Below are 11,346 nucleotides of genomic sequence, written 5' to 3' on the forward strand. Positions count from 1 at the left end.
CTTAATAAAAAAATAAACATCAACTAAAATATACTAGTACCTAAAAATAATCACCAAGTCTAGAAAAGCCTCTAAACATTCTAAATATCTACTGGAACATACCCCAGCTGACCCAAAAGGAAAACATAAAGTCTAACAAAATCATAACTGTAATGCTAGAAGTAAACGTAATCCAGGTCCTTGGAACATGAGGACTTAGCAACTAACGGGAGGTAGGAAGTGGTGATCAAGGATAATCATGCTACCGGGGATGAATACTAGAACCTACATCATAAAAGTATGCAGAGCACATAAAGTATGTGGTCAGTACTTTGGGAATGTACTGAGTATATAGTGGGACATGCAATAAGTAAAATAGATATGTATCATAAGCCTAAAACATGCATTCTAAGTGTATACAGATTCACCATACTCATGAATAAAACTGGAAGCTGAAATATCATATAGCATAAGTAATTACACTTTGTTTCTACAATTATCATTTCTATGGGAGATTCTCTTAATCGAAATAAACCATGCGAGCAATATGGATTCCGATGACAACCCCATTAAAAGAACCCAATATGCCTTTCCAGGGTATAAAAGGCATATCAATGTGATCATCTGTACATGCTCATTCGGACAAGCTGAATAATGGATACCTATGATGTCATGTCATTTATAAGACTAGGATATGCTAAACCCTCACCCTTCGGTGCTAGATACTATTCCCAACATCATATTATTGCTCATAAAATAAATAAAATCAAATTTAATACAAGCATATGAGCTAATAAGTCTGAAAATACCAAAATATACTTTTATTTTTATTTCATAACCATAAGTACATAGGTGAATTTCATTTAGAAAATAAATTTGTGAGTCTGAATTTCTTATAAACTGAGTAAATCATTCTAAAATTATATACTTTTACCAAATTATGGTATTTCATATTAGGAACACTAAAATACACTTTATGAGATCAACCATACGAGTAAAAACATGATTAAATGATGAATTCTCATAATAAATACAATTTATTTCGTAAGAGAGCATCATAGTTTCAAAATTATGTAAATTGGGTATGAACCCTAATAATCAAATAAATAAATTCATATGAAAACTGAGTTTTTGGGCACAAGGGTGAAAGAAAACCCTTGTTCAAACCCCACATACATGAAATTATCAATTATCTTGAAAGAAACTCCAAATTTAGGGTACTTGAGATTGAATTTTAAAGGGTGCCCTTTTTTTTGGTGTTCTTGAGTGCTTGGGAGGAGATAGAATGGTGAATTTATGTTATAGAGTGATAAAAAATATTTTGGTATTAGTTGTAAGAACATTTAGGACATGAATAACCAATTTGCCCTAAAAAACTAAAGAAAAAAAATTTTTTGGCATCGCCGCGACCAGTGGCATGGAATACTCTTATTGCAGTGACCAGCTAGCGTGGCACACCCTTATCACACCAAGCCATTAGTTTTTGTAGTTGAGTGTGCTTTCCCTCTGTTGCATGATCTACATGTAGACCCTTACTATTGTGGAGTTATGTTAAGCTCTGAAAATCATTCTAATAATTCTAAAACACTTTCTAATGGTCCCGTTAATATTTTTAATCATTAATAAAACCTCAACTTACATAAAAATACATAGGATATATAAAAAAAATCATTGAACATATGGGGCATAACATTATCTCCCCCAGGGACCATTCATCCTCGATTAAAGATTGGAATGGAAAAAAAATCTATATTATGGGTGCGTTGGCTAAGGTATGATGATAATCATATTATGCAATTGAAACTAATTTACCCCAAGAACATGCGTACAACTGAACTGATTGACCACACATGACTCTCATTGATTGGACTGATATAAATGAGGATTTCAATGAGGAATATACATTTTGAGGAAATTTCATACCTCGAGTTGACTCAGTGCTAGGAGAAAATAAGTGAGGATATAAATTCATTATGTCTACCTTTGATTCCCAAGTTTTTCCCTCAACTGACTGGTTCCTCTATAATACTTTCACTAAAGACACTTTCTTATTCCTTAACCTTTAAACCTGACGATCAAGAATTTTAACTGGGATCTCTTCATAGGATAAACTATGTTTCACTCCAATACTTTCTATGGGAACTACCATGTATGGGTCTCTATTACATTTATTCAACATGGACACATGGAAATTGGATGAACAATGGCTAATTCTAACGGAAGATCAACCTCATAAGAGACATATCTAATGTACCTTAAGATTTCGTATGGACGAATGTACCGAGGACTATATTTTCATTTCTTTACAAACCTCATCACCCCCTTAATAGGTGACACCTTTAAAACACCCAATCACTTAAAGCAAACTTTAGTTCTCTCTTCTTAACATCTACATATGATTCCTTATGACTTTGAGCAATTTTTAACCTCTTACAAATCAACTGAACCTTCTCCATAGCTTCAAGAACATAGTCTAGCCCGATCAAAGTATCCTCAACAACTTTAAACCACTCTATAGGGGATCTATATCTATGCCCATATAAAGCCTTAAATGGAGCCATCTGAATACTAGCATGATAATTGATATTATAAGAAAACTCAATTAGAAGTAGATGATCATTCCAATTCTCTTTGAATTCAATCTTATAAGCTCTCAACATATCCTCTAGAGTTTGGATGGTCTACTCAGCCTGACTGTCTATCTGAAGGTGGAAAGTAGTATTGAGCTTTACTTTTGTACCAAGGCCCTTTTGACATAATTGCCAAAATTAAGAGTACCTCAATTTTTAATAATGGATAAAATAATCCCGTGGAGTTTCATTAACTTGTGAACATATAACTTAACATAATCTTCAACCATATTTGATGTCTTAACTGGCAAGAAATGGGCTGACTTGGTAATTCGATCGACGATGACCCAAATTGAATCATGTTGATGCCTAGTGTGAGAAAGTCTCGTAATAAAATCCATATTGGTAACCTACCACTTCCAAGTAGGGATGAAATATCCTAAAGAGTACCTTTTGGTCTTGATGCTCAACTTTCACTTGCTCATATTTGGGACACTTAGCCACAAACTCTACTATGTCTATCTTTATACCATTCAACCAATAGACTTCTCGCAAAGCATGGTACATCTTGGTGGCAGCAAGATGAATCAAATACTTGGAACTATAAGCCTCTGCTAATATCCATTCTTCCAACCCATCAATATTGGGACACACAAATGGGATAGTGAAGGACACCATCTCTCCCTTAGGAGAAAACCTCTACTATTTGCTGCTGAGACGAATCTATTAAATGACTAAGTATAAGGTCATTATGTTGTTTTATGCTCACCTTTGCTATAAGAGACAGCTCTGAACTATTTAGAACCATCAATCCACCATTATCTGTATCACACAAACAAACTCCCAATCGAGTTAATCTGTGCACCTCTTTGGCCAACTCCTTCTTCTCCTTTTCAAAATGGGCTACACTACCCATAGAAAATCTACTCAAAATATCAGACACTATATTTTCTTTACTTGGATGGTAGAGCACATTCATGTTATAGTCTTTTAATAACTCTAACCACCTCCTTTGGCAAAGATTCAACTCCTTTTGGCTAAAAACATATTGAAAACTTTTGTGGTATGTGAAGACATCCATATGCACTCTATATAAACAATGTCTCCAAATTTTAAAAGCAAATACAACTGTTATTAATTCCAAATTATGAGTCAGATAATTCTTCTCATGATTCTTAAGTTGTATCGAGGCATAAGCTATCATTTTTCTATTTTGCATTAAAACACATCCTAACCCGATTCTAGAGGCATCACAGTACACAACAAATCCATCTAACCTATTTGGCAAAGTTAATACCAGTGTTGAAGTTAATCTATCCTTCAACTCTTGAAAACTTTTTTCACACTTATCTGATCATTGGAACTTTACCTTCTTTTGTATCAACTTGGTCAACAATGCAACTAATGAGGAAAAACCCTCAATAAATCTCTTATAATACAAGGCTAAATCTAGAAAGCACTAAATGTCGGATAGACAAATGGGCTTAGGCCAATGCTTTACTACATTTATTTTCTGAGGGTTTACATGAATACCTTCATCTGAAATCACACGCCCCAAAAAGGTAACAAAATCAAACCAAAACTCACATTTATTGAATGTTTCAAGCAACTAGAAATCCTTAAGGGTCTGCAACACTATCCTTACATGGTTTGCATGATCCTCCTTGCTATGAGAATAGAAAAGTATGTCATCAATGAAGACAATGATGGACATATCTAAATATGCTACTTGAAAACCCTATTCATTAAATCCATAAAAGTTGTAAGATCATTTGTTATTCCAGAATACAAAACCACAAAGTCAAATTAACCATATCAAGTTCTAAAAGCATGTCTTCAGAACAATCTCTCTGACCTTCAACTGATGATATCCTGACCTGAGATCAATTTTTGAGAAATAGTGAGCACCCTGAAGTTGGTCAAATAGGTTATTAATTGGATATAGGGTACTTGTTCTTGATAGTGGCCTTTTTTAATTATTTGTAATCTATGCACATTTTGAGAGTACCATCTTTCTTGCATATAAATAAGCTTGGTGCGCCCTATGGAGAAACACTGAGTCTGATGAACCCCTTATCTAATAGGTCCTTAAGCTATTCCTTTAACTCCTTAAGTTCTGTTGGAGTCATATGGTAAAGAGGAATATTGATGGACTGCGTATCTAGAAGAAGATAGATCCTAAATTTGATTTCCCTATTAAAGGGTACTCCAGGTAGATCCTCTAGAAAAACTATAGGAAACTCATTGACTATATGAACTGACTGAAGGGTTGGTATTTCAGACTTAGTATCTTTCACTCAAACTAAGTGATATATATACCCTTTAGAGATTAACTTTTGGGCCTTAAGATAGGATATTAAATGGCCTTTGGGTACCACTTGATTACACTCCCACTCAAGGACTAACTTGTTAGTAAACTAAAATCATACAAATTAGATATGATAATCAACTGAAGCATAGCATGAGTGGATCTAGTCTATACTAATAAAGACATCAAAATCTATCATCTCTAGTTCTATTGAATCTGCTAAAGTGGCCTTATGAAGGATTGTAATAGGGCACTTTATGTAGATTCATATAGAAATAATTGACTCTCCAGGAGTGGAAACTGAATAGGGTTTAGAACATCTAGTATATTGCCATGCCATCCAAACACTCAACCTGGTGAAATACTTCACCTTATGGTCCATCTTTTCATATTTTAAGCATCCTACCATGCCATCTAAACACTCAACCTAGTAATTTCTACCTTACCTTATGCAGGCTCCATAACTAGGTCCCCTAGTGACACTACCCTGAGATATAGTGGTCAGTGCTCTACCCTACTGTTCCTTCTTAATGTTGGGTGGAGGGTAACTAGATGAAGATGGTGCATGAGATGATGAACGGGACTAAAACCAAGAATAATTTCCCCTTCCTGACTTATGTTGGTCGTATTCAAACTATCGGGTCTTAGCCTTTTTGGTCTCTCACTCTTATTTCTTCAGTTTCTTAGCCTCAATCTACTAAGCATGAGTCGTCAATCGGGTAATACCCACATCCCCAATTAGAATGAAATTCCTATACTCCTTGACCAAGTTATACACTCCAGACAAACTTACTCATGAATACCTTAGATTCCAGCAACAACTCTGGGGCATGCTTAGAAAATTGTGTGAACTTGATGGAGTATTCTTTAATTGACATAAAACATTATTTGAGGTTCATGAACTCTTCCCCCTTAGATTCCATCATTTCATGAGGAATGAAATTGTCAAAAAAAGCCGTCTAAAATATGTTTTAACTTATTGGAGTTACATTTTCACCCCTGCCTTGCTTCCACATGTTAACCCAGTCATAAGCAACATCCTTTAGTTAATAGGATGCCAATTCCATGATATTCACTTCTGTGACATGCATAATCCAAGTGACTTGCTTTACCTCATCAATGAAAAATTATGGATCCTCATTCACCTTTAAACCAAAGAACTCTAGTAGGTTCATCCTTATGAAATCTCAAACTCTAGCTGCAACTAAGTTACTTTTCTACAGAATTAGTGCTGCTGCTACTGGCTGATTACCCTGAGCATTACAAACCTGAGCTAACACCTAAAAGGTATTATGAAACTCAATATAGGAGATATTTTTGGTTAAAAGATCTGTAGGTGGTTGTAGAGCTGGATAGTCCCTATTTTTATGGATATAAGCTCTACGAGAAGGCATTTTCTATCGTGTGAAAGCACAAGTTAGAAGAGATACGCATATGTCTAGAGCATGATAGAGATTATGAAAAAAAGGATAGTTCCTAATAACGTTCCATAACCTTTTGCTCGTAAGTGTAGCGTGCTTCAGCTTGTCAGACTCCCTAGGACTCATAAAATCTTAGGCTTTGATACCAACTTTATAACATCCCAAGACTGCCTCTTGGACGTCACACGGTGCTTAGGACTATGAGTAGCCCCAAAGTTAACCCATGGTATCTACTTAACAACTAAATCAAGACAAATTTACTTAAAACATGATGTAGAAGCTTTAAATTAATATATTTGAATCTGTTTGGATGAATAGTCTCAAAAAAACAATATATCTACATAACAATTGAAAAATACTAGTACCTAAAAACAACCACCAAGTCTTTATAAGCCTCTAAACATACTGAAAAGCCACTGGGACAAACCCCAACTAACCTAAAAGGAAAACATAAAGACTGAACAAAATCATAACTAAAATGCTAGAAGTAAACTTAATACAGGTCCTCAAAACATGAGGAGTCACTAATTGGCAGGAGGTAGAAAGTGGTGATCATGGCTAATCGTGCTGTTGAGGATAAACACCAGAACCTATATTACAAAAGGATACAGAGAACATAAAGTATGTGGTCAATTACTTCTTGAATATACTAAGTATATGGGTGTGAGTGTAATAAGTAAAATTGACATGTATCATATGCCTAAAACATGCATGCTAAGTATATACATACTTACCATACTCATGAATAAAACTGGAAGCTGAAATAACATAAAGCATAAGTAATTAAGAAGAAGCTAGTAAAACCAGTGAGTCATTATACTTAGTTTCTAAAATCATCATTTTTGAGAGATATTTTCTTAATCAACATAACCATGAGAGTAACTTAGAATTCAGTGTAAATAGACCCATCAAAAGGACCCAGTATACCTTGCCAGGGTATAAAGGCATATCAATGTGATCACATGTACATGCCCATTTTAACAAGCTAAACAATGAATACCTACGGTGGTACTTAGTTTATGGGACTTGGATACACTAAATCCTCACCCCTTGATGATAGATACTACTCCCAAAGTCATACTATTTCTCACAAAATAAACAAAATTCATCTTGATAGAAGCATATGGGCTAATAGGTCTCAAAACCACAATATGCTTTTGTTTCTATTTCATAACCATACATATGTATGTGAATTTCATTATGAAATTGAATTCATGAGTTTGAATTTCTTGTAAATTGCATAAATCATGCTAAAATTATACACTTTTACCAACTTGTGGTATGTTATGTCAAGAACACTAAAATCCACTTCATCAAATCAACCTTATGAGTTAAAACACGAGTAAACCATGAATACTCATAATAAATGCAATTTATTTCGTAAGGGAGCACCATAGTTTAAAAATCATGTAAAGTGGGAATAAACCTTGATAATTAAATCCATAAATTCTTATGAAAATTGAGTTTTTGAGAACAAGGGTGAAAGAAAACCCTTTTCAAACCCCAGATACCTAAAATTATCAATTTTCTCAAAAGAAACTCTGGATTTGGGGTACTTGAGATTGGATTTTGAGAGGATACCTTCCTTTTGGTGTTCTTGAGAGCTTGGGAGGAGATGGAATAGTGAATTTGTGTTATGGAGTGAGGGAAAATGTTTTAATATTAGTTGTAGGACCATTTAGGACATAAATGACCATTTTCCCTCGAATATTGAAGGAAAAAAAAGATCTTGGCATTACCGCGACGATTGGTATAACACACCCTTATCGTGCCAAGTCAGTGGTATGCCACGCCCTTATCACGGTGATCAACTGGCTTAAAATGGCCTTATCACACCAAGCCACTAGTTTTCCTATTTGGGTGTACCTTGCCTCTGTGGCACAACCTAAACGCAGACCCATACTATTGTGGAGTTATATTAAGCCCTGAAACTCATTCCAAAAATTTGAAACACTTCCTAACGGTTTCATTAATATTTATAATCATTAATCAACCTTTAAATAGCATAAAAGTACATGGGACCTATCAAAATAAAATTTTCAAACTTATGGGGCATAACACCAACACTCTACTATTTTAGAATACTAATAATAAAAGTTAATCTTTAAACATCATGTTTCTAGTCATCGATGAAGTTTTTATGTCTGTAAATTATCAGCTGAACGAACTTTGAAACCTGAAGAAGTTTTTACGTTCTTCAAATATTTACAGGAAAATGTGGTGCTTCTAAAAAGAAGCAATGGTTTAGAGAGTTGCATCGCTTATAAAGGTGCAACTCTTCGTAAAAAGGTGCAACTCTTTGGAAAAGTCATAACCTATTAACCATCCAAAATGAAAGGGTGTTTTCCACAAAAATCATATTTATATCTGAGGATAATCAAATATTTATTGCTAAAAGGTGGTGCTTTAGAAAAGAAACAATGGTTCAAAAAGGTACACCTCTTCATTAAGGTGCAACTCTTCAAAAAGTCACAATCCTTAGAAAGGTCATAATATAGACATGTGATTTTTGACCCTCCCCGAGCTTTAACCTATTTTTGACATTAAATATTTATTTACGTTAAAATATAATATTTAGCTCTTATTTCATTTTTAGTAGGCCGCATTTAATTTTTTTTTTAAATAGAGTTATTTTAGGACATATTTTATATGTTTTATTTATTTTCATAAATAATAAGAAAATTTTTCAAAAAAAATATATTTTTTAATTTAAATTTCAATAAATAAGCTAGTAATTTTATTATTCTCTTAATTATATTTTATTTTAGGTTAGTTATATTTTTATTATATTTTATTAAATATAAAAATTAATTAGTTAATATTATTTTATTATTATTATTATTATTATTTATTTATATCTATATATATTTTAAATTTTTTAAAAAGGGAGAAAATTTTATACTAAAGAAAATTACCCTAACCATCCCCACATTTCTCTCAACTCCCTCAACTCTTCAACCCTATACATTATATAACAATACACACACAGGAAGACACAGATATGGACACAAACAGAAGGAAGAAAACATAGAGGAGAGAGAAAATAGAGAGTGGAATAGGGGAGGACACTTGCATCAGCATACACAAAAAAGAACACACAGATACACAAACCAAAAAGAAACCTTACAAGAAAAAGAAGAGAAGCAAAGAGGAAAAAAACAAGAAAAGAAGGAGCAAAACAAAGGAGAAAAAGTAAGAAGAAGGAGGAACGACGGTAGAAAGTGAGAACAAAATTTAGAGAAAAACTTAGAAACAGAAGAAGAAAACTCTTAGAAAATGATAGACAGAAAGTGGCGAGTAGAGTTCGAGGTTTCCCTTTGAGTTTTCACTGACAACGTTCTTGATTTTTTACACGATTTAATTAGTCACAGGTTCTTATTTGATCTCTATATTATTAATTTTGTAAATTTCGTTATGAATAGAAGCATAAAAATTATTTCAATGGCTTCTTATATTATCTACTAGTGTGTGTAGTTTATTATTTATGTGTAATTCATGCTCTATGTTTTATTTATAAATCTTTTACCGGTTTGAAATAATGTTAAATAGATTAGATTTGAATTTCGAATGAGATACTTTATAAGGTTTACAGTGTTAAAAGTTGAAAAGTTATGTTTAGGCATAATACATAAATATGACCCTAAACTTGACATCAAATTATAACTTTGACCTTAAACTTTGATAGTGCACAAATAGGACATTTAACTATTCAGAACCTAAACAAATATGACCTTCGATTTTGCAACCCCATGCGTGAGTTTCAATCGCGCCTATATGGAAAGATAATCCAATCACATGGTGCCACATCATTAAAAGGGTTAATTTGGAGGAAGGTCATATTTGTGCAGTTTTGAATAGTTAAAGGTCATATTTGTGCACTGTCAAAGTTTTACTTTTCGTGTTAAAAAGGCATCGTTTTTATTATAATTAAACCAATTATTATTATTATTATAATTTTTCAATTTATTTCTATAGCAGTAGCACCTAGATTTTTTTTATTAAAAAAAAGCCACTAGCAAGGATCGAACCCGCGCAGTAGGCTGAAAAAACCGCCCAAGAAGAGCAAATAACGCCACTGGGCTATCTAAGTGCCTTGTTTCATGTGGTTCAACATTAATATACGTACATAAATATAGATTTTGTACCTTATATATACAATGTAATTTTTTTACTAAGGGGATTTGGGTAAAACCTATGGCAACCACGTAGGTCCGCCCCTGTGTTAATTTAATAACGTTTTGATAACATTAATTTAATAAGTAGCATTTTAATAACGTTAATTTGATAACGTTAATTTAATATATTACTCTACTATACTTAATAACGTTAATTTAATAACGTTTTATTAAAACTATAATTTTTTTTATTATTAGTATAGTTTCATCTTTAATTTAATATTTAAATAAATTATATTTATATATATTATATAATATAAATTTGCTCTTTGCTTTATAATATATATACATACCTGTGCGATTTTTTAGTATGAGGTTGACCCACCTAATTTAATAAATCTTCAATATTGCTCTTTTTTTGAAATGAAAAAATAAATTAGATACCATTTTCATCTTTGAGCCGAAAATTATAAAAAAATAATAGTGAAAAGTCATTTAAAGGTCATATTTGTGCAGTTTTGATAGTTAAAGGTCATATTTGTGCACTGTCAAAGTTTAAGGTCAAAGTTATAATTTGGTGTCAAGTTTAGGGTCATATTTATGTATTATGCCCTTAGATTTTGAGTTGGACGCACCCAGTTTTACGTGTTGAACATGCGTTGTGCCACGTAGGATCGGAGGTCATATTTGTGTAGTTTTGAATAGTTAAAGGTCATATTTGTGCATTGTCAAAGTTTAACGTCAAAGTTATAATTTGGTGTCAAGTTTAGGGTCATATTTATGTATTATGCCTTATGTTTGGTTGACATAACTGTATTATGAGTTAATACATAAAAATGACCCTAAACTTGACACCAAATTATGACTTTGACCTTAAACTTTGATAGTGCACAAATAGGACCTTTAACTATTCAAAACCTGAACAAATATGACCTCCGATTTTGCAACCCCAT

This window comes from Capsicum annuum, chromosome 7 (genome assembly GCF_002878395.1).
Source record: "Capsicum annuum cultivar UCD-10X-F1 chromosome 7, UCD10Xv1.1, whole genome shotgun sequence".
In the NCBI taxonomy this organism is placed as follows: Eukaryota; Viridiplantae; Streptophyta; class Magnoliopsida; order Solanales; family Solanaceae; genus Capsicum; species Capsicum annuum.